Genomic DNA, 25,520 nt, shown 5'->3' on the forward strand with positions numbered 1-25,520 from the left:
AAGAACATTTTCCCACTGTAAGATGTTACTGCACACGCACAGTGGTGGAAATCGGCGTTAAACCTAGGGAAGTGAGAGAGAGAGAGAGAGAGAGAGTGCAATCTGACCTTTGCTTCTTCCCTTAAATAATTTTATCTTTGCTTGTGTTAACTTACTAGATGGAGAGCCATAACAATACTTCTGGTTATTGCCTATTTCTCGCTTAAAGAGCTCCTGGAGGAGCAGCTTTTGGTATGGTACCTGCCTTAGGAAAAGCCATGTGGGTGGAAGAAAGAACCAGCAGCGTGAAGAGGGCTGCACTCCTCAGCTCCCCATGCTCCTATTTAGCTTGGCTTGGTTTCTTTGAGTTGTTTTGACAGCCTCACTGGGACAATAACATCCAATTTGCTGGTGCTGAGGAGCTCTGCATGGTTCCTTCTACCAGGGCTCAGCAAAAGAGTGGCCAAGGACCTGCCACCGTGCCACCTGCTCCGGGAGGGCTGGCCAACACAAGAGCCTGGCACAAAGCCAGGCACAAAGGCAGGCAAAGAGCTGTCTGTAGATGCTGAATGAGGAGGAAAAGCCATGCTGGAGCTCTAGATGATGAGCCTTTTTACTACATACAGCTGGTGCTGCCTCTCCTCTTTCCAGCACATGTCTCTGTGGTGGGTAGTGCTGCCTGCTGGGGTGACAGTAAAGGAGGCTGGTGGCTGGTCTCTAGGTTTCTCTTTGGGGCAGCATGCTCCATCCCAAGCCTTTAGCTCATGGAAATGCCTGGGTGCCACATTTTTTACTTTTGTGCTTCTTATGGCTACCAGTAGCTGCTTCCAGGAAGTACTGATGTTGATATAAAGTTAATTATATTGGAGGTACAACAGATACTCTGTGTTGTAGACACATATGATTTTTTGTCTCTACCCAAGAAAAAGTATGTATTTTCTTTACACAAAGGTAGACTTTTCTTTCTCCACAATTGCTGATATAGCTCTGTTTATTTATACTTATAATTCATATTTAAAATATATTAGTCAATATAGAGCTGTTTAACTTCCAGTATTGATCTCTATCAGTGAGAAAAATATCCTTACAGTATAAAGACATCTTATCTTTGCCTTACCAGAACAGTCTGCCAAAGTATTTAGATACTTTGATCAGACTTCAGATTCAGGAGTATGACTACAAAAAAATGAATGACAATACATCCACTTTATGTGCTGGAGAAAATGGAAACTAACTTAAAACAACTAAAATCTCCTCTGAAAAGGAATTGCCAATGACCATTTAAGAGCAGTGGTTGAGTGTGTAACAGTATGTGATGTAACTGCCTTGTATTTTAAAAACTACAGTAATTTTCACAAAGATGATTTTGTTTCCTCCCCTTAGTAAAAATGTTCTTTTATTAAAGTTTATTGACCTCACTTGTGTCAAAACACCACAATCTCCCTTGCTAAGTCATAGTCTGATTTAGTAACCACTACATGTTCTTTTTTCACACAATTGAAAGTATCTATAATCTATTTTGGAACAGGCTTCAGTCCAGAAATATGTTTTACTTTATTATTTTCTCCTCTCTCTGGGGATGCCTTCACAAAATGGTAAAGCCCAAAGACTTCCTGAAGGCTAATCCTTTTCTGGGTCATATGATTCTTTTCAGATTCCATCTTGAGAGAGTTTTCTTATAACAATAGGTTCTGCTGTCTGCAAACTGGAGAAAATCCTGTTGCTTTAGTGCTAACAATGAGTGGAATTTTAGTGCAGGAGGAGTGTTTGCTTAATACAATAGAAGTTGGTACAGACTGGACTCACAAGTGTCAAGTAAACGGTGTGGGAAAATCTATACTACTGCAACTGAGTCAACAAGGTGCTGAACACCTAAATGTGACTGAACTGTAACTGCAATAACTATCTGGTTGACTTCACCCTTTCCTCTAAGATAGGACTTGACACATATCTTATTGGGAAAGAGTTAACAACAAAACAGGCTGCTAACAGGGAAAAGATGAACAAAGCAGGCATTCAGTCATGCGTTAGAAACACCACACCATGTGCAATCAGAACAGCCGTGTTTCAGGATCAGATACAAGTCTGACCCACTAAGCAAATATGATGGAAGATGACTGTTTAGTCCTTGCCACAATCGCACACATTCACCCAGAAACGTAAAGGAAACCATGCCTAGGTCACAAAACAGCAGCTAATCTTTTCTTTTCTTTATTCTTTTCTTTATTCTTTTCTTTCCTTTTCTCTTTTCTTTTTTGCTTTTTCTTTTTTCCTTTCCTTTCCTTTCCTTTCCTTTCCTTTCCTTTCCTTTCCTTTCCCTTTCCCTTTCCTTTTTTTCTTTCTTTTTTTAATGCTAAAACTCCTCAAATTTATATCAATTCAGATGAGCCAAAGAAATTTGAGTTCATTTGGCAGTAATGTGAATGGCAGTATCCTAATCATGTTTGGACTGAGAACACAGGTTGACTCAGCCCTTACTGAAGGCAGGACAAATGAGGCAACATACATTTGTGTTCAATACAGCAAATAGATAAAGTGATATAAATTTATTCAAGTCTGAATCTACAGTTCAACCTAGCCTACTCCCTCATTTGCAATGCAGAAGTAGTTTTTGTAAGTTTTAAGCTAGGGAGAATTCTAAAAAAAGGCTTATATCATGTATTTGGCTTTTCAAAGCAGGAAGGTTTCCAGGTACTTTGTCCATACTTTTGTTTTCTGATTTGTATTCCTTTGCTTTCATTTGAAGCCTTATTCATATTTAAAGATTTATTTGTCTTCAGGTCACACTGCTATAAAACTCCTGTCTTAAGAATAAAGATAAAACCTGTCTTTTTATTCATGTCTTTCAAACTGCTTTAGATCAGACACTGAGGTAGAAAGATGTGGCATAGGTCCTGCCTCACTGCATATTTGCCCCATACAGGAAGCACTCCTTGCAACACTGCAACATCCCTCCACTGGAATCATCAGTGAAGTGCTTTGGCATCACCAGTGTTGGTTTAACCACTAAACCAAGAGCTTTTCTGAGAGCTGGGCTGCTGAATTTACTTTTAACCCATATAAAAATATCTGTGGACTCCAGTACTGGAGTATATCCATGGTGTATGCACATGCTAAACCAGTTCAGGGTTAGAAAACTGTAGCTGTTTCATGACAACTACCTTTGGGGTAGGAGTTCCTGTGACTCATAGTCAGCTCAGCCTAGGAAAATCACTGCAGCAAAATTACTACCCTGTTTCTCAAACACAGGCTAACATCCCTGTAGAGTCTCACTACTGGCTCTATGCCATGTACTGTCCTTGCTGAGGTATATGTACATAGTGCTGCTTTGTCCCATGCATACCTGCTCTAAATGCAGAACTGATTCAATTTTCTGTAACGAATTCACATGAATTTACAGTTGTTGTTTTTTTTTTTAAATTCACTTTCCCCATACATGTATATGTATTCTATATCTGTCTAAATCTATATAATCTATAAATTTGAATCTATGTGAAGTATGCATGTATTTTTACCTGAATCAATAAACTACATTTTTTGGATGTATATATTAGCACATGCATACACCAATACAATACAAAATATTTCTTCTAATTAAGCCATTTCTCTTACTGCCTGCTGCAGAAAAAGAAAAAGGGATAAAGAGAGTAAACAATAGACTCTTATTTGTAGTTTGAAATATTTAGGAAATAATCAGATGGCAGGGGTAGAGTAGATAGAGATAAATGCCTTGTAGCACCAGAGGTGTTCATTACATGTGTGCAGATTTGTGAGTCAGAGGAAATAGGTTTGGGAATCTCTTACCTTTGGCATGATTCTGGATGTGTCTGTAATTTACAGAGTTTATTGTTCAGTGTTTCTTGAGGAAATGTCAAGAATGTAAAAAAAGTAGAAGATTGTGCCTTTCAACAAATACTCTGTATGGCACGTAGCACTAACTCCTGGCTTTTTGTAAGGAGCTGGATTGGTGTGTTTCTCAATGCACCAGCCACCCATAAGCTCTTCAGTGTCCAGGGCAGCATGCGTCCTGTTCTCCTCTGCAGCTGGCCAGCGGAGACAGCAATACTGTGGTCCATGCTCCTTCCCACTGCTTCTTGTCTAGCTCAAGATGGATTTAAGACTTTAAGTTCTACAGCTGGTGGAGAAGAAACAATGCGTGGACCCACACATGGGGTTTTCCTATATTCTTATTTGCTCCTCAGACATGTTCATATACCCAAGAAGGATCCAGAAACAAACTTGTTTTTAACAAATTAAAGGGCCAGTAATGGCAAACAGACATGTTAAGAACAGCATTCTTTTCCTGTAGATCTCATTATGGACTCTCTGCCTCTTCTTCTTAGCACATATTGTAAGCAGCTGAGCAGCCCTACAATTAGTAAAGATTAAAGCAGGTATATGGAGAGTTTTTTCTATAAATCCTGTAGAGCTTCAGTGACCTTGACAGGAATTGCAAACATCACTTTATTCTGATGTTACACATTACTGGAGTTTGGTTATTGGCCAAATCAAGCAGCTGCCAAACTGTCATAAGTATTTTTAAGTACCAACACAGAATAATTTAGTCTCACAAATCTAGATTGCTGCAAGAGACTTATCAACACTTTTGTTATGGAATACTAACAGTCTTCACTTACTCCTGGGTGCAAAAATGAAGCACTGTTTCTGAGATATGCTGAGACAAACTGGTTCCTTCTTCTGCTTCATAATAAGACAAATGGCAGACAGGGATAAAAAAAAAAAAAAAGAGAAAGATAGTGAATTTTTGTGCACAAATGGGTATGCATGTAACTATATTTAAAGTAACCTTTCCATACCTTGAAAAAAGTAAGATAGTAGTCAGAAACTTATGGAAGATCAAATAAATTAAAATACACAACAGTAAAATGCGCAACAGATAAACCTTAAGGGACCCTGGATAAATTTGTTTCTCATACTCATCTTCTTTACTCTAGCATCCAGAATTGGCTAGGAGAATGTATTTTATTGAAAACATTTTTTATTTGTTTGTGGTCTCCAAAGTCTGCCAGCCAACCGAGAATTAAAAATACTAATTATGTTTTCTGTGTGTGCCAAGGACCAGGCAGACATGAGATTTGAAAAAAGTTATCAAACTTCAGAGGGGCCAACTCTCCATCTTGCTGAAAATAATTGTAGCTGCAAACAAATAGAGAATTTGGCCCTGTAGTAGGCAGTAGCTTAAGATGTTTCAACAACCTTTCCATGGAATATTGAAACACCCGTTTCTAACAACAAAAATAGTTGCTACTGTTGAGCTGTTGAGTACTTTGCTATGTTAATTTAATAATACCACTATTCATACTTTATACTGCCTGGTTTCATAAAGCATTGAAGGAAAGTATCTCATTTGAATTCACCTCTGTAAGGATGCATTATAACATGTAAAGGGGTTCAATCTCTCTTAAGCCACGGCATTGTGGTATCTATGCTACAGTTTGCTTCATGGATGGAGGATTTGTAATGTTCTATCAAGCACTAATCTTTTAATGCTCTTTATTCACTGTGAAGACAGGACTACATGGTTTTGTCATAAGAATGCAGTTTTATCACACCTACGTTCCACTTCTATTCCCTTTGTTACAGTCTTTTGGTGAAAATCGGGTCTAAGATTTCTTCACAGTTAGAACAAAACAGCAATTTTGAATCCTTTTCTCTTTGAAAGGCTATTCTCTGTCCCCAGACCTCTAATTCTGTAATTTGAAGAGAGCATCAAAAGGACCATCACTGTCTTGTGATAAGCATTTCAAGTGCTTGTAATTGTTTTTTAATATAAGCAGTTTGCAGAATGAACTTAATTTGTATTTAGTTTGAATACAATAATTTTTTCAAGAATTTATAATTCCTTGTATTACATCTCAATTCTAAGGACACTGTGTTGAAGTTTACCTACCTGGGTGATTTAAATCTCTTCTCTGGGGGTGATATATGTTTGTATCCTACGAGTTTATTCTGTTATTCTTTCCCTTTATCTCTGTGCACTTCCTGGTAGCAAGACAAATGATCAATGAGATTGCATTCCTTTTAGCTTTCAAGGTAAGGGTAGATACCAACAATTATGGAATAAAATTAACATTTGGGGAGGGAGAAAAGAGACTGGTGAAGGGTAGAGAAGTCGCTGCGTAGCTTTATTTTAATCATGGATTAAATTGTGAAAGTGAAAGGTTAAGCAAAGGTCTTTGCTCTCCTTAGCAGGAAATCTGAAAAGAGTAGCTAATTAGATTATTCAAATCAGCAGATACTCCAATTACAGTTGATAGGCCCAGTGGACATTTCCACATGGAGGAAAGGGGCGAATGGCTCCTTGATCAGCAAGTACAATGCAACTAGCTGAATGCCCTCCCTGCATGCTGTCCCAGCCCCTTCCATCTGGGCTATGGGAGATGAGTGGATAAAGACTGAGAGGCAGATGTTCTCCAGAGTCTGTCCATCCCAAAAAAAGCCCATCTGATGGACCTTGTTTGCCTTTTCCACAGAAGGAAGGACTTGGTCCAGGTATCACTTAGAAATCAGGTGCAACCTCTTTCCCCTTGTGGGCCTTTTGTTGTAGTGTAGAAAGTGTTCTCTGCTCCGTGTTTTGGTGACTTAAGTGTAAACATATGTCTACATTGTGAGGTTTAGAAAAATATCCTAATGTCAAGTTTTGGTTTTACAGCCTAACCGTGTCCTGGCATTATATTAGGATGACAGCTATTGCCTAAAATCCAGTAGTTAATACCTAGCATCTTGTTGACTTTACTTAGGCAGTTATGGACCACAGGTTTTTAGATTCAGCTGAGAGATTGAGTTTTTCTGTAGAGGGGGGAAGATTTTCCAAACTTTACTGTTTCACCAAATAATTTCATGATGGTTTGATTTTTGGACAGATTAAAGAACTCTGCATAGATCTTTGATATTATTCTATCTCAGTAATGCTGATTTTATCAATATAAACCGCTTTCCACTTTGTGAACTTGTGTATGTACTCATACATCATCTCATTTTAAAATTTAATATTTAATCAAAGAAGTAACTCAAAGTTTCTGCAGGCTAGAGAAGAGTTAGTGGATCACAGTGTGGTTACAGCTACTGCTTCTTTTCCTTAAAAAGGAAGGGAGAAGGAAAAAGAGATAGCATATATAGCACATATATGTATGTAGTATATATTTATGACAAATACAAAGAACTCTAAGTTGGTTTCTTTCATTTCAGTATAAGCATGTTACATTTAAACCAGTCTGAAGAGCTGCTGTTTTTTCAGATTGCACTAAGTATTACACTTCATGTGTTTATGAGTCATCCTCAATGAGTATATTGCTCGTGGAATAAGCCGGCTCAACCATATGTTTCATTTGCATATGCTAATTTGGATAACTTTTCATTCCTTCTTCTTCCCCTCTTCTCTCCTTTTTCTTCCTACCAGTTCGGGTTGTTGTTGTTTTTTTTTAGCACTCATCTACATTTTTGAATCCTTGTGACTTTGTGCAGAGTTGGTTCATGAATAAGAGCAACATGTTTTATATATTTAGCAGTAATACCAGATTAAAATAGTAAAATTTTAGCAAACTATGCCAGAGCTGATAAGATAGAAGGCAAGAAATGTGTCTCTGTAGATGTAAATCATATCATGTAATTTTGTTGTTTTTTCGGTTTTTTTTTGGTCAATACATTATATTCTTCCACGGCTGAATCCAGCCACAGTCTGAAAATCTGGCTCTTTTATTTTGTTAACACCATGAATCATTGTGTAGCCAGAAAGTCCTACTTTTATAAATGAATTAGTTGAGATAGGGTTTTTTTGTTTGTTTTGTGTTGTTTTCCAGAGGGAACAAAACAGAGAAATTTTTTTGTTTATTTTTGTTTCTGTCTGCCACATATATCAGCACACAACATGAAGCTATTAAATTGTGAAGAGGGAGGATGATACAATATGCAAATTCTGAAAGAGTGGAGGACTGAGGAAAAACATGCACTGTTGACACATACCATACAGATTGCCTACATTGAAGATGGTTAATTTGCTGAAAGCTGCATGCCATAGAGACACTGCTTTACAGTGTCCTAGATATCACGTATTCCCTTTCAGCTGGCAGTCTTACAGGGGTAACAGCTTCAAAAGAATGTCTGCTCTTGACTATTTCTTTCTTAGTTTTGGCATAAATGTGGCTTCTGTCAGCAGTCAATATGCCTGTTATTTTCCTCCCACCATCGTTAGTTCTTGGAAATTCACATTCCTTGCACCAACACGCAGAAACCCACATTCTCCAGCTGTGTTTGAATTCCCTTGTCTTAAGCTCATATCAGGCCCTGACAGTTAGAGGTCCATGACCCACACCTGGGCTGGGAAAGATAATCCTCAGAAGACTCAGAGCATACTGAGTATTCGTATGACCAGTCACCTGAAACTAGGCTGCCTCCTCCTTCTTTGGCAGGACATGAAAGTGCCTGGATGCATACAGGGCCATTGGCGGCAGTGGGTTATAACACCAGGATTTGAGGGTTCAAGCATTTTAGGGAAAAGTAGAGGATGCAGCTCTAAAACAGACTATAACACACTCATGAATAGAGTGAGTGCAGATATCTGTGTAGTTCTCCTGAACAAGTGAATGCATATAAAACTAAAAGCATTGTAATTTTGCTATGTGCTGAGTAGTCCCATTTACTCCAGTAGTTGCCTATGTAATGACATTCGTGCTATGGACAGTCAGCTAAGTAGACCCGATGGCAGAGAAGAAAAACTCTAATTTTTGATGCAATTTACCTCATGCATTTTAACAGCTGCTTCATAAATACTAGTTCATGAATGTAATACATTTACAATGTACATTTGTGAGGGAGTGTTGCAATATAAATATATGATCTGAAAACTAACTGAAGTTGAAATTCTTCTTGGCCAATGGGTTTCCATTAACAACAGCAATAAAATGGTACTTTGATTTGTGTGAAATTCATCCTGTAAGTCCACTTTGTTTAAAAGTGCACTAAGTGGAAACAACTTGAGAAGCTGAATGTATGTTTGTATTTTCAAGGTTCTGAAACAATTTTTGTCATCTGGCTGATAGTTGTCTGTATCCAGTTCAAATTCAGTTCAAGGTAGAGAATCTACACCAAAATATTGTTCCAAGTTTGAACAGCACCTAAACTTAAACTTTTAATTTGTAATTTATCTTGACTTAAACTTCTGATACTTTAAAGAGAATTTTTTTTTCACTTCCAAGCTGTGAGCAGTGCTGAAGAGATATTGTCTAAACTCCTGTGGAAAGTTAGTTTTCATAAGTACTTTGGTTCAATCAGAAGTAAGAAATGAAGTCAGGTCTTACTGTTATTTTGATTACAGTTTAATGAGTTCAAGAGGTTCAGATAAAGATGGATATGTATCTTACTGAATGAATCTTTCATTATTATTCTTATTTAATGCTGGTATTTGGATGAAACCCAGTGACTTTGAACTCCTTTGTGCTAATCAATGCACAAATATGACCTTATCCATTAATTCTCCAATATTCAGCCATTATTGCAGTGCAGTATTTCACAATAATTTCTCTGTACTTCATTTTTAAAATGCTGGTAACCGGCTCACTCCCAGTTACATCCTGGGCATGACGTGCTGTGGTATGGAATACCTCTTTGGTCAGTTTGGGTCAGGTGTCCTGTCTCTGCTTCCTCCTGGCTTCCCCTCCTCCCTGGCAGAGCATGAGGCTCACAAAGTCCTTGGCCAAACCAAAACATCGCTATCAGCTCTGTTCCCGAGCTGAAAGTCAAAACACAGCACTGCACCAGCTACCAAGAAGGAGAAACATGACTGCTGCTGCTGAACCCAGGACATTTTCTTTGTTTAAAATCTTAGTAAGAAGAAGAGTTTTTGCTCATTGTTAACTAAGGTTAATGTATGCTTCTCAAACAGGACTTAATATCCTTTACAGGACTAGCTCAAACTAATGACTGCTTTTGCCAGCACAGACGTAATTGCAGAAGATGTGTTTGCCCCTTTTTTCATGCTCCGTTTAAAACAGAGTTTTACTTTCAGATACACTTTCAGAGTTAAAAAAGTGAATTACTTTCTTGGACAGAATAGTTAAAATACATAGAAGTTGTCTTTCTTAATTAAGCATATAAATAATAAGTAAAACAAGTAACTGAAAATGGAGTCGAAACTGACATATTGCACAATATCCATCCTGGCAGTAAAGCACAGTGACAAGTTACTCACTTCTGCAGCTGATGGGAATGCACACTTAGCAACTTAGTGTTAGAAGCATATTTAGCAGTTTGTAATAAAAGTTAGGAGATGACAAAGTGGAAAAGACATTTAAAAATATGCTTGAGCTATGAAAGTAGAAACAGGGTCCAATGAAAATGCATGAGATTTTATAGTACAGTGTTTGAAATAGCTTTGTGACTGGAGGCTAACTTCTAATATGCAACGCATAGTACAACAAGAATTGGTCCTGCTTGATGTCATTACAAGCACCACAAGAAATAGTTATTGGTGGATGATAAATAAGCTTGAAGAAAATAAGTCAAATTTTTATGGCATGTGAGCACCTTATGACACTGGGGAGAAGGATTACTCTCTTCCAGCCAGTTGACGTCTTTGTTCAAGCATTAACCAGTAAATATTTGTAGAGTTCTGAGGAGCTTTGGTTTAAAAAAAAAAAATCTAAAAATAATCCCCAGCAGACTATGATGTGTTTTGAGGAGGGATCTCCCAGGGGGTCAGAATATCTGCAAGGATTTACACCTTTACTGAGAACAGAGGAAAGTATAATTTCAACCTTCAAGTTCCGCATAGATTAACTCTGCATTACAGAACAACATAGCCAGAGGCTACGGAAAGTTCAGCTTGATCTTTTATGACATCAAACAAAATACAATCATCTTCTTGATGCCTGGTAGCAGCAGCAGCAGCTTTCAGTTAGTGTGAGAACAGAGATAAAGAAGCAAATTAAGGCTTAACACTAACTTGCATGCAGTTAACCATTTGCTTTTACCACACCATAGTTAACTCACAGTCTTTCACTGTCTGTCATTCTTTTAAAATGTAGAAGGGAAGGATATTATTTTCTTTCCTGTGTTTAATTCAGGAGAGATGATGAAAGCTCCCTACTGATCTAACTTCTTTGGTTTATTCCCTCCATCACCACCACCGGAGGCTGAAGGCCTGCTTGCTGTTGAAAAAGAAATACAGAGTTTAAAATACTGTTACCCTGTCCCTTTCACTTAACTCCTGTGAGGGTTATATCTTGTTAGCATCTTAACTGAATGATAGAAAATGTGAAAGCTGTTCCTCTTTCAATTTTATTAGACACTTCATACCTGATTCCTTTGAATATCTGTAAAGAAATCCCTGGTGTCTTGCTTCCTTACTAAAAAAAAAAAAAAAAAAAAAAAAAAAAAAAAGCCATTGTATATGCCTTCATTATGTTGTATATAACAAATTTGTCTTTGCATGCTTTGATTAGAACCTAGTAGTATTTCTCTGAAGGGAGGAACTTTGCAGTAGCAATTACAGATAATAGGGTTGTTTTCTAAACCCCAGTGTGGTGTGAAAATCAAAGTAGTGTGGATTATAATAATCCAAACAAATAACCTTCTATAAACTCATAAGAAAGAAGAAGCTGGATGTTTTCATTAAGAGAGAGGCAATGCATTTAAGAGTTGTTGCCTGTTTCTATGTGGTGAGCAGTCTGCTAATTTGCATAAGAAAATGATCACCGAAGTAAATGATTGTAAATGATTGAACTAGGATCTCATTAGCAAAGCCTCTCTAGCTACCTGAAGGACCTGCCTCTGCTGGTAGTCGATCGAGTTTCAAGTACCTGCTTACTATTTAGGCATTTCTATCAGGTCAGGCAGAGAGAAGGGAACACAGCAATGGAGCAATGGTCTTGGCAACAGATCTTATAATTGCCAAAATAAGCTTTTGAATGACCTGTGGTTTCTTTTTTTTTTTAAGAAAAAAAAACTTTTCTTGAAAATCTGTCCTTTAAACAACTACCTCTAAAACTTACATGATTTTTACTGTGGCAAGGAAGGAGTATATACTTTTCTGGGCAAAAAATGCAATCAATTCCAATCAAATGTTCCAATTTGGAAGGAGAGGATAGATGACCTTTGAAATTTTTTCAGTCACTAACTGAGCATATATGTTTAAGTAGGGGGAAAAAATGGTTGGTAATTATTTAAGTGGGTGAAGAGGAAATCGCTGTTCCACAGTACTGCTGGTGACATACACAGGGCCTTAACTCCCATAATGTATAAAATACAATAAAAATATCTTGAGGAAAATTGATTTAGTTCTACTGGAGTCAATGGATGTTTGCTTGCCTGTGTCAAATGAGAATATGTTTTACAGTATTCTCTCTCAACCCAACATGTGTAGTCTATAGACATTTTACACATGTACAATTTCTAGGAGACAGGTCATTCAGTGCATAAACATGGTAACATTTCACCTCTGGAGTCCTGAGCTTAGCCAGGGCTAGTCAGGTTTCAGGCAGCAGGAGTTTTATAAACTCTTTGCCTGCTAATGGAGGTTGGCAGTTTATGCAAGAGTCATTCATTTCTGAATTCTGTCTCAACCAAGTGCTTTATAGGGGGTTGGAAGAGAGGCTGGAAGTATGGCACACCGAAGTAGGGAGAGGTTTTCAGGCATTCAGGCAAAGGTGTGCTGGCAGATTAGCAAGTGCTTCCAGGGTCAAGGCAGAGACCATGGTTTTGAGGCCACAGGCAAGGATTTGCCTGTCTGAGCAGGAGCAAATATGGAAAAGAATAAAGAGGAGCTTTACCCTGAGTGCAGTGTGTTAATGATAAGACTCTGTAACTTTCAAAAAAAGACTGTACTAAGCAAAGTGAGTGCAATTTTGTCTTGCATCAAAATAAATTTCTCCTGAAACCTTTACATGAGTTTGTGGTTGAGGTCCTTTGTCCATTTTTGCTTCAGCTGGCCTGGCTGAAGACATTGTACTCTCCTCCACTGCCCCTCACCATTTCCCCACCACGCGCAGCTTCCCAATCAGCTCTGATGATTGTGATGCTTATGCTGCTGGCTCCTGCCTCAGTGCAATCAAGATGAACTGAGCGAGGAAAAAATACCTCTCTGTATTTCAAGTTATTAGAGAACCTGTATTTCTTTTACAGAATGAGTAAGAGAAGTGAGTCGTATTGTTGTATTTATGCAAGTGGACATGTCACCAGAGGGTGAAATTGCACTGCACTTACACTGCATCATTTGTTCTGCCACAACTCTCTCTATTGAAGTTTTCTTTCATCATATCCTTTCACTGGGGCCAATGTGCAAAACGATAGCCAAACAGATAGCTACCAAACCAAAATAACAAATTTAATTTATCTTTGCAACTTTACTTACCCTGTGGTAATTTTTTCACTTGACACTGATAATTTCCTACACCAGTATTGTTGAATCATTATAAAGCACATATAAATGAACTTCTCATTAAGCAAGACATCTCCTGGCAGACAAGCATCTGTAGGTACACAAACATGCAGGACAAGTGAAGATGTCTGTGGGGCAAGGAAGTGTCTGTACTCAAACTAATAATGATTGTTCCAAATAAGCAGTAGTGTAAACGTAATTACAAGCTAGACCTTTTACTATAAGGTCACTATGAATTGCTAGGGGGAAGTATGATCTCTGCCATGCGTTGTAAAGATCATTCACTGTCCAGTTCAGTTCCATAGGAACTGATAGGCTATTTGCCCACAAGCCAGAATTTCTGGGATGTGGTTTTTGTTGTTTTTTTTTTCCCTCTTCTTTTTTCATGCCACTTCCAGCATTCTGTTCCCAAAAAACATATCAGTAATCCTTTTGACTTCAGTCACATGCAACTGTTGGATATTTCATTGTCTTTAACTGCAGAATCATGACATAGAGGTCATTGGGCAGAAATAATATCAGAGCATTGTGTTGAAGAAAATACTTGGAAGATGCCGAAGTGAGACTGGGTATTTTAGTGTTGGCCTAGCTCCATCTGCAGTTCCCCATTCATCAGTGAAATTTCAATCTGCTGTAAAATTATAAATGAGTCTTGGGAAGATGAGCTATTTTTGGAAGTTTATCTCTTCTGAAAGAAAGATCAGAACATAACAGGTCAAAATCATTGTAACAGAGACTGGACATAAAATGGAACATCAAGCAAAGGCCAAAATAATATTTGAAAGCAAAATATTACTGTTATTTAGAGGCACTGTGTTAAATATGGTGAAATTGAACTGTTTATAGAAGGTGCTGGATTCCCTCCAAACAGACTCTGGCTGCATCACTTCAGTGTTATGTTTTTCAGAGACAAGGAATTTTCTTTATAGAAGCCATAAATGAGAAAAGAAAAGGGGAGCACAAAGGAAAGTGTACTTCTAGATGCTATCCAGATTACAGCATTGCTAAATGTCAGGGGGTGAGGTTTGGAAAGGTGGGCAACCAGCAGAAGGGCATGCAAAATTAAATATGCTGTTCACGCATTCCAGTTTCACACTACAGCAGCACAGAGGGTTTAGGCCGAAAATGTAGGATGGAAAGATGTCTTGTATGGAAGTCCAGCATTTGTACGCTCCAAGTGGTGGGGAGAGGCACATTTCAAAAATGTCATTACTGCCTACATGCAGCTTTCAGAATTCCTCCAAAAGAGTGCTCTAGCTCTTCGGTACAATTCACGCTGCAGGGGAAGGGGGCGTTAAGATTCTGCAAGTTTAGCTCTTTGATCCAGATCACTGCCAGATAAATACCAGAGCCTGCGCAAGAGCGAGGAGAGGGCAGTGGGAGGGAGCCGGCCCTCCCTTCAGCAACAGCTGGCAAGGGCTCACAGAGCTACATTGCTCATCCACACCCTCAGGTTCTCCACCAAGCGCTGAATCCGTCTCACGATCGTGTGAGTCAGTATTTAGGGATTTCATGACTTGACTCCAGGTATTGCCCATGGCTAAATCAGAAAGCAACACCTGTTCATCTTAACAGGTTTTACTGCTGACTTCAAAATCCATGCAAACTTCTCATGTTCTGAGTTAATCTTTCATTTTCAGTATGTTGTCTGTCATTTCCCTCTTTCTACCTCTCTGATTTCAAGCCTCATATGATCTAAAAGACTTCAATAAGTTAGCTTAGCAAGTCAATACCTTGCTATTACTCTTAATTTACCTTAAATTTCTTCCTGTTCCTCCTTGTAGGTCTAGTAGGGAGGGGAAAAAATAGCTTTAGCATGTGGCCTTAAATACTTCCCAGCTGAAAAAATACAGTTAAGCAGCATGAGGCTGATGGGCTGATGTACAAACTGATGATCCACACCAGTTGCCCTGCAGCCAAATAACATCCTCTGGCCCGTACACACAGCAGCTGATTTTATCCTGGATGTTCTAGTTTCTCTTTTTTCCTGCATTTCTGATCTCTCAGTCCAGAGCTCTAATGTTAATTCAGGCTCTCTTAGACCATTAACTGAATGATGCAGCACCATGATTCCTGGCTTGTAGAATCCTGTTTTTTTATTTCTCTGCAGCTGATAGCTCCTCATTATTTACCTTGCCCTTTCCTTAATGATGTCCTTCTCCATGAACATCATTCAAAACAGACAATATAACGATTTAAACTGCTTCTGTGGGTTTAGTAGCTTGTTTTTTGTTATTGTTCGTATCTAAACAGCCCTTTCTAACAAAATGTGTTTGAAATTAGGGTCTTTTGAAAGATCTTTAACTCAGAAAAGCTGCTTAAAATGAAAGTTAATAGCTAGTATTTTTGTGTGCACTAGTAGTAATACTACACTGGCTAAGTTTTCCTTTGGTATTGTTTTCTTTTTTTTTCCCCTGTTTTCACTTTGGTTTTGGTATTTGGGGAATTTGAAGAAAAATTAAATTTAAAAGAGGCAGAAATTTTGGAGTTTTTTAGCTTGCTTTCCTAAATGCTAAAGAGTTATTATATTTTTAGATACTGGAAAAAGTGTCAAAATGCAAGAGAGCTCATGGGAATTAACAGAGAATTCAAATCTATTGGAAGTTAATGTACAGACAGAGAAAACTCCAACTCTCTAGACCTCTTATAATACTGAACAACTTGTAAGATGTCTGTATATGAAGTCCATAAGAGTAAAGTTAGATGTTCATAATTTGCAACTAAAATAAAGTGAGAGAAGAAGAGAAAGTGTATGTTCTTTAAAAAGCAGATGGCCCAACTCTGCTCTCAAATGTCTTCGAATTAGAAATAACTGTTATTATTGTCATTTAAGTGATGTAAAAGAGAGAGGATAAAATAATTCCCTGGAGATTCTTTGGACCAATACAGGATAAAAATGACATAGCTATTCAAAACATGTAGTTTAATTATGATGAACAAAAATATTTCCATACATTTTTTAAACTATTGTTTGGACAGCAGTAATTTGCAGCTGGTGGCCTACAAAACCTCCTGGATCTGTGGGGCAGTTCTAAAAGGTCTCTGAAATGTATATCAGAAAAGCAAACATATTTCAGCAGCCTAAATTCATAAGGATGTAGGCACATCTGAAAGGGTTGAACATAATCACAAAGTGGAAGCAATACTATTTCCCACTTCTACCTATCAACAAGAGAAAATGTCCAGCCTCCCTGTTAGCTGAACTGCTTGATCTCAAATCAGAGCTATGTACTGAATTTTAATCAACTTGAGAAGTGGAAACTTAAATGGAAGTCATTTGAACTTAGAGCTGAGTCTCCTAGGGGTTTTCAAGGATCTTTTTTATGGTGATGCCCTGGCTGTCAGAGTTTAAATGCTCTAGAGGCTCAATAGCTGTGATATTTATTAACCAAGTGGTTATGATCAGAACTTTCTCACTCAGACTTGCTTGGTATCAGCTGACATATGGTATCATGTTTGAAATACCACTCAGTAAATCACTGATAATGTCAATGTAATTGCTGAAAGCTAACACAGGGTATAATTCTTTTCCCATTGAAGTTGATGGCAAGAGTCTTATTGATGGCAGTGGTACATGACTGAATCTGCTAACCAGAAAAGTCTTTCCCTTTTCCTAATTGCACAGAAAGAATCAATAATTTTTTAAAAACCTGATTTTTATGCAAGCTTACATTTATAAATAGTAGCATGTGAAAAATTTCATGATGGACTTTTTTGGTAGATAATGTTGCTGTGACTATTTCAATATGTTTTATTTGTGAGTCAGATGCTAATATATTCATAAGTAGATGAATATATGAATGTAAGAACTCTGCATATATCTCTGTTCCATCTGTTATTTTTTACCCTAAATTTAAATACTCTGTTTAGTGCTAGCATTGTTATTAGCTTTTAATCAATTTTCTCCATATAGTAATTAGATGGTGTCCATGGAATAATTTTTTTCTGCTATTTGGGTTTAATTTTTAACTGGTCATTTTCTCACAAAAATGCTAAATTGCCAAAAATAAAATCTTCCTGTAAAAACACATTTCTCCAACCCAAAATTTTCCATGACAGGGACTTCTCATGTTCTGGGCAGATTGTCTGGTGGAGAGACACTGCCACCACCAAGATGTGAGAGATTCAGAGTCAGCTCTCCATTCCATCTGATTTGGAACAGAGTCTTAACTCTGGGCCTCCTGCACCCAGGAGGTTCCAGGGCGCAATCTCAGGCTCTCTCTAGCCAAACACGTGACAAGTCTGTTTTCTGGGTGATCAGATTTCCTGCAAATTTATTTCTCTGTCTTGTGTGTTTGCCTAGAATGCTTAGAAAGGTCTTTGTTCCAATGTTGGGCAACATTCAAAACCCCAAAGAGTTTAATAACATAATTACAATGTGTTTACAGCCCCTGACCAAAACCAGCCATTGTAAGCAGGGGTTACTTGATTGCTGAGGGTTTCTGCAGTTATACTTCAGAATTACCATTTTCACTATCACTTACCATATTTGGTTCTCTTAATAAAATGTGGACATTAAAATGTATTTTAAACTTGAATTTTACAAACTCCAATTTATTGGAAATTCCTTTGTATTTGCCAGCTAGCTTTTGTGAAAATTTCAAATGTTTTGGTGCATTTCAACACCTTCATAAAATTGACGTTTGTCTATTACTGACATTTTTGACAAGTCTGAAAATGAATTTCATTTGGTAAAGATTTTATAAGCTAGGATGGCAGTGCACAGATGAAGGATAGGTAAAGTGGAGGAGTAACTAGCAGAATAACTGTGGTTTGATTACATCAAATGTCATGTCTTGTCTTGTTATGTCTGTTCCATGATTTTATTTCTTTCACATTTTTTCCTTTTAATTGTCTATCTGATCATCCTATCTACTTTATTACTCGAATGTGGGAGATGCTTTTTATCTTTTAAGAAAGGCGGCTGCTGTAGGAGGGAATTATGGCAGCAAAAGTAACGTCCATTGAAAATCAAGAACTTTTCCTTCGCACTATCATTGCAGTCAAAGTTTAGTGCAAACAGCTCTGCAGATAAGCTATATATGTAATTTCAGTTTTATTTTTCTCTTTCTCTGAAAGCTATCCAAATAATGTGTATGTGGACTTATAGACAGCAGGGTTATTACTGTGTTTGCCTGATGCTTTTGAACTTCAATGTGGCATTTGACTCTTTCAGCTGTCAGATATAATTGTACTCTTTTTCTTATTTTGTAAAAATTATTGCTTTGATCTCTGGTATCTTCAGTGTCATGTGGTATCCCTCAGGGACACATTCTGGGTTCTATAGTGTTTCTTTGTTATATGTATATTGTTTGGTATTACTTGTACTCACAGGCCAAACTGTCAGACAAATAGACCTTAGCTGTATTTATCACTCCTTGAAGACCTTGTAATAGCATCTACAGTGTTGCTTGATTGTCTTTCCATTATCAAGGTTTGGATAGTACTAATTTTCTTAAGTGTAATGTTGGAAGGATGGTATGTAAGTGGAATAATGTCAGCTGAAAGTGGAGCCTCTTGGGTTTTAGCGATTCCTCTTTCCAGCCTTTGCAGTGTCTCAACTTTGGCTGAGATTCTAGGCCACTTTGAACAGCCATTGCAATCTAGGAGAAATGGATGCCTGTTTTAAACACAGGATATTCTTCTCATGCAGTAACAGGAAATGCAAAATGCTTGCCTCGGGTCATTTACTTCTTCAGACTCTTTCCGCAGTGGAAGAGTCCAGGATCCCATAATCTACCACTTCTAGATAGTGTCCTCAGGCCTTTGGTCTTTAAGGGTAACTCACCCTCAGAAAAACATCAGTAACAACTAAAGCTCAGACCAAAGCATAGTTTTGGGGAGAAGGGGAAGGAAGTATGTGTAATGCTTCCTCAGAATCCTTCCCTTAGCTAAATTCTAGCTCAGCCAGAAAACTTTGAAGGTATTAGGAAGGTACTCATGTCATCTGCTCAAACATCCTTGAGTAGCAAGAGGCTTCTTTTCTTCAGGTGGTGACTGATAGGTAAGCTACATTTAGCTTTATTCACAGGCAGTAGCTGAAATTGGCGGCTGTGCTGTGCTTGAGGCAGTTTCTTGGGATCTGGGGGAGGAGGTGGAGACTGTATCACATCAGGTTTACCATCTGTGTTTGAGGAACATCTTCATACACATGGTAACTATTTTTGCTCTTCCTGACATCTGTCTACCTGAACTCTAAAATTCTTCAGCATGGCCTTTTTACCCTGAAACTTGTGGCTCCCAAATAATTCAGATCAATGGAGTTCTGCCCGTCTTCAACACTCTACAGAAACTGCTGTGTACTCTTCTCAGCAGAATTTGAATTGCCACTACTGTTCATTTATTACTCAACAAGGTTCTGCAGATTTACTACATGTGCTACAAGAGAGATTGGATCACAGCAGAGTGGTGATGTAAGAGGAAAGAGGGTGGCAGACTTATTTTGCGCATTTCCCTTACATGTGTACCTATAGACACACGTACATATACATATGCAATTGATCACTCTTACCTCTGCTGAAAAAGTCATGGATTTTCTTCAGCTTTGCAGAAAAAAATGGACTAACAAATATGCCATTTTCAGACTTTCAAGCTTTCCTCGTGAACCTAAGAATAAGTGGTGATTCATTGCTTTAGATACGGCTGTAGGCACTTTTGTTGCCTTGATACTGAATTCCTTCCTCCTAAAGAATCAGAATAAAAGGTCAGGACTTCTTCTGTAGTTGGGTTGTTGTTGTTTTGGGGGTAGTGTTGGTTGTGTTTTTTTTGTTTTGGTTGTTTTTTCTTTTGTGTGTGTGTTTTGGTTTTTTGTTTTTACTTTTAAGGATCTTCAATTATGTTGTAAAAGAAAAAAAAAGATTTAGTGTATCTGAGACTTCTGTTTTCAGAAATTTTTGGGCTTGTACTTTTGGCTTTTTGGGCTTCCTTTCTTAAAAATACATTTTTGCATCTTTGTATTAGGGATATTGAATGAATTAATGCTGAAAAGGAAGTCTGAATTTTGCAGAATGATTAGACTCCGTTATGACTTGTTAACAGTCCAAGTATCTGAAACAATATTGCTAAATAACTCACAATGTTAAAATCAAAATTTGCTTTTAATTCATATTTGAATATGCACAGTGGTGATGGGTACAGAACAAAGCAAAAAATGAAAAGGAAGAATTTTTCCTTATCCTATGCGCTACAGCTAGGAAAAGGTGACTACTAAAGGTCATTATTTTTAATTATCTCTATAAAGATTAAACTACAGAATGTTGAAAGAACAGCCAGCCTTGCTGAGCACTGGTCTTGGAGTAGAGAGATCTTCTTTCTATTCCTGTGTTGCTAACTTCTTTTATGTTACTCATTTATGCCTCTGGGTTTCCTTGTTTCCTCTGTTAGAGCATATGAGGTTGACAGCAGAGACCTGTTCACTTTTACTGTGTGCAGTTATCCACACTTTACAAAAAAAGCAAATAAACAGTTCCGCTCGTACTTCACAATACACTGTTATGGTAAGTTTTTTCAGTTTTGGAACAGGGGGATAGTTAGCTTTGCATGTGCTTTTAAAGGTCCTAGTGAACTATGGTTCTAGTTCATGACAAATCTTCCAGTTGATATACCAATGCAAATAATAATAATTATTTTTTTTTGTTTCTATGTTTTCTGAACATAGCTAAGTTCATAGAAAATACGTAGTCAGCCTGAGATCACTTTCACCCTGTAACCCTAGGAAAATGTTTATGTTAAACTCTTTCATTGTATGTGTGCATGTTTGTGCATGTATGTGCAGAGAGCATAACATAACAATAGAAGAATGAAGTTTAGGATAGAGGACTGCAAAACATTTTGTAGAAATAATGTCCTCTTAAAACCTGTGTTTGCTTCAGTTTTAGAAGGAAAAGAAAAATATTATAAAGGGAAAACTGCAAATGACTGAAAACCAGCCAGATGGAGTGGGAAGAAAAGAGTTGAAGGCCATAGGACACAGACTGTGTTCTGAGCCAAAAGCATTATAGAAGATAAAACAAAAGGTAGGCAAAAATCAGGCCCTGGCCATCAAAGGAAAAATATCGGAGACAAGATGGCACGAGGATACAGCTACTGAGGTAAGATTTTGGTGCAGTTCCAGAGGGGACATTTTCCAGATCTTGTGTCTTTAGTCTGTGGAAAGACTTGGAACAGAAGGAAGGATCACATAAAAAAATGCAACTGCACAATTGCACTAGACTGTCACCAAATAAACTATTTTTTTTTTCTTCTTTTTTTAATTCCACATTTTTCTTGACCTTTTACACAGGAAAAGAGTTTTTCATATTTTACCCCAGTAAATCCTGCCTAAGATATTTTTAGCTAAATATTATGTTCAGGAGGACGGTAGGGAGGGAGGCCTGGGGTGCAAAAGGAAGGTGACCTGAGAAGCTATGAGGTACGTATATGCTGCAATCCTTGCAGTGCAAACATTAGCTGCAACATCAAGTGAGGTCACCTTGGAAAAGGTGACCACAGATTGGCCACAGATTGGCCATGAGAGAGGCTGGGGGGACTCTTTGATGAAGGGCTGGTAACAACTTCCTGTGGTTTCAAATATACTGAGCATCACCCGTAAGACAGATCAGCGTGCATTTAGTCTTAAAGATCCCCCTCTCCACCTCCTTCAAATCCATAGTACTTTCTGGACTTTGTATGTCTGCAGTTACTATTAGTCTATGCTGCCCTCTTCAGCTCAGTCTGACAGCCGCAACGGCTGCCTTTGTATTTACAGTTGATTGTTGTTTAGATGGTATCATATTTGCTTCATATAGTTTAATATAAGAAGCACTTAGAGATGAATGAACTATTTAGGATGATGCTTAATATGAAGCTGGCATGTAGCGCAACAACTTTTCAGCTCTTATAGCAATTTATTCATACATAGTGAACAAGTGAAGATTTATGCTAAAATGAGGAATTCTCAGAAATATTGTATTAAGTTAATAACTTTACCGTTCATAAGGTAAAAGGTAGGTGATGTGTTTTGTTTATCCTGATGTTTATCTGCTTTGAAGAAATGGAAAACGTGAAGGCATCAAGTACATTGAACTGTTAGCACAGAACAACTCTTTATTGTACTTATACCAGCATATTGTCCAATCTAACTTTGAATGTGCTTGCTGACAAGCTTTCTATCATTTATAGCCCAGATATTAATGGATCACTCTGTAAGAACACTTTTCTGTATCTTGTTGTTAATCTGGTTATTTCCCTTGTTGCTAAGTTTTAACTTGTTCAAATATTTAGGGGTTGCTATTGTGTTCTATAGCCTTAGCCAAGCTTAGGCATACTTAACTCTGATATTTTTTAAATCATTTCTTGCATGTTCTTAACTGTTTTCCATGCTTCTCTTAGAGTACGCTGCATGTATCAGTGATGAGGTACCCAGGTATGAACACAGCATTCTGCAATGACAAGAGCAGTGCAGTTCTCTTCCCACTGAAGACTGCCTCTCCGTATGAAATCAAACTTTATGCACCCTCTCACACTATTTGTTGTCTACAGTTTTTTATATTTTTTAAATTTAATTGAGACAATGAGTGTTCCTCCTTCCAGTCATTATTTAAATGACCATAGCACTGAATGCCTTCATAGTGCTGACTGCCTTCTCACAAGAAGCTATTCAACAGCCAAGTTACTGTCTAGCATTGCTTCCCATGTGCCAGTTAGCCAGTTTCCATTACACTGGGCAGTTTTACTGTCTGGAATAAAAGGTCCTAGTGTATCAATTTTCTTTCATTCTCTTCAGCAAGTCATTCTGGAGTACTAGAAAACAAGCCATCCAGTTCATTTTTCAAAATGCATATTCTGTAAAAACCTGTGCACGTTATTGCTCCTGTGTCATGGTCTTCTACTGATATATGATTCAGCTAAAATTAACTGAAATAAATTAACTCAGGAACAATTGCAGTGTTTTTACATACTCCCGCTGCTGGGTTGTTTTGGTTTTGTTGGTTTGGGGCTTTTTTTTTTTTGTCTTTCTTTTTTTCCCCAAGAGTAACTTTTCACTCTGCAGAGTTTACTCATGTCCCCTCAAAAATCTTTGGTTGGCTTCTGTCAGATCTTTCACTGTTGAAGAGATGTCTAATGCAAGCTAAACCTTGCTGCTTTATCCCAGCTAGGCATTTTTACTCAGGGCATGGCACCACGAGATCCTGAGCTTTCTGGAGACTGGACTTAATTTTGCCTCTGGTGGGACTGCTCTCCTAAGCTGAAGTTAAGCGTTTTCTTAAGCTCTTTTGCAAAGCCTGAATATCACACGGGCAGTAAATGAAAAGTGCTTAATGCTGCAGTTTGCTTGTGCTTGCAAGGTGTTCCAGTGTCTCCGCTGAAGTACTGCATGCTCCCACCCATTTCAGCTCGTACTGATCACTTCTTTGAATTCAGTAAGGTAGCATATGTGCCAAGTTGAACAGTGATTGATCCTCAGAGTGTTCCAGCTCTTCTTCACTGGACAGCAAGTTTGTTCCAGTATTTTTTTCTCAGCTTTTGTTGCTATTTTTTATAACTTTTCAGAAGGAAGGGGCTGGCTCATGTTTCAGATGTGATAATTTCATGGAGGCTGAGTAGCAGACTGGGATAGATGATGCTAGAAGGTGGCTGTTTGTTCAGACTGTGCTGCTGCTTTCAGGGCCAAGCAAAGGAATCAGAATCTGGAGTTTTGTGCAGCTTTCTAAATCACCTTTCCAGCACTGAAAATCTCAGCCAAGGTCCTTTAGTGGTGGTTATTTTTTGCATGTATTTAGTTAGCAGAAAATGAGACTTTCAGTGCAGATAAACCCCCATTCTTTTAAAACCCAATGCTTTTTGTTGTATTTATTCATTTATCAATGCTGTGAAAGTCTCATGAGCTCCAGCCATTGATTTCAGGAGCCAATGCTATTTTTCCTGTTTATTATAATTTATTGTCTCATTGTTGCCAGTAGTTTGCACTTAGTTGAGTTTCCCACACAATATACAGGAAACATCTCTATAGCATCAAGCTTCCTCAGATTGATTCCCACAGGGGCTGGGAGGGACAAGTCACTCCCAGGCACTTTGTGATGTGGCTGTGGAGAGTCATGTTAAATCCACCATTTGGAGACTTCCTTCCTTCCATGTACGGTAGCACACACGGTAGCCAAATTATGTCAGATCTCACTACACACTCTCCCACTATACAGGCTCCCACGCAGCCTTTGGGAAAATTTTACCTGTCTGTGTGCTTTCATAATTCTGTTGCTTTCTTTTCATGCAGTTAACACTTTTACTGCCAGTCTCCAGTGAGAATGTACGTCTCCGAGGGCGTCTGTTTGTATTGGAGCAAAGCTAATAAAATTATTCAGTTAGGATAGGATATTTATGTCAATTTACCTTTCCTCACTGTTGATTTACTGATGACTTGCAAATGTTGACCGATGTATTAAGCTGTCTAGGTGGAGGTGTTGTGGTAGTAAAGATGGGCAGTATGCTTATGTTCCTTTGAAAACACCCCTTAAATAATACCTGCAAGAGTCTCCTGGGAAAGCTGGGAAATTAAATGAACATTGTGTCTGCCTCATGAGCAATACTTCCCTAGTAACAAACAATGACTTCAAGGGTTTAGAACAGAGACAACTTTATTAGGAGTGGGGGAGCAGCAGAGGGAAAGTTGAATATAGAATTAACTTCACAAAGTCAGTGATTCATAAATCAATTCTATCAAACTATGTCATCACCCTTTCCTGCTGCCTTCCCTCTGCACTCCCTCTGCCTCACCTCCTCCAGGATATGCTGCACAATAGTTGTGAGCCTACCCACCTCCCTTGGTCCAGGTGGTTAGTCACCATTCTACCTCAGAATGTATTGCTCATGGGTTTTGTTTTTTTTTTTTGTTTTTGTTTTTTTTGTTTGTTTTTTTTTTGGTTTGTCAAGGTTGACTGAATCTGTTTTTGGCAGGTTCTAGTTCTTGGCCTTACAAGGTCACACTATGTGTGAGGGCTTTGCCATTTCTAATGCATGCTGATTCCATCTCAGATGCTGGGAAAGCTGCTGTTGGTAGCCCCAGTTTGAGGACCCCCAGTTCTGCCTAACACACTGACAGCATTTAAACACAGGAAAACACCTTTTTACCATGAAGGTGATCAAACACAGGTTGCCCAGAGAGACTGGGGAA

At 38.1% G+C, this 25,520-nt stretch overlaps 1 long non-coding RNA gene across 1 annotated transcript in view; it reads left to right on the top strand.

Annotated features, from left to right (window-relative positions):
• LOC130594454 (uncharacterized) overlaps positions 1-21,604 on the top strand; it is a 53,801-nt gene extending 32,197 nt beyond the window's left edge. The window contains exons 3-4 of the long non-coding RNA XR_008971086.1: positions 19,956-20,075; positions 21,244-21,604. This is a non-coding gene — a long non-coding RNA (uncharacterized LOC130594454). The remainder of the gene's footprint in view (positions 1-19,955; positions 20,076-21,243) is intronic.
• Positions 21,605-25,520: the final 3,916 nt, after the last annotated feature.

This window comes from Pezoporus wallicus, unplaced genomic scaffold (genome assembly GCF_028554395.1).
Source record: "Pezoporus wallicus isolate ANWC-B61680 ecotype Strahan unplaced genomic scaffold, APGP_CSIRO_Pwel_v1 contig_6846, whole genome shotgun sequence".
Lineage (NCBI taxonomy): Eukaryota > Metazoa > Chordata > Aves > Psittaciformes > Psittacidae > Pezoporus > Pezoporus wallicus.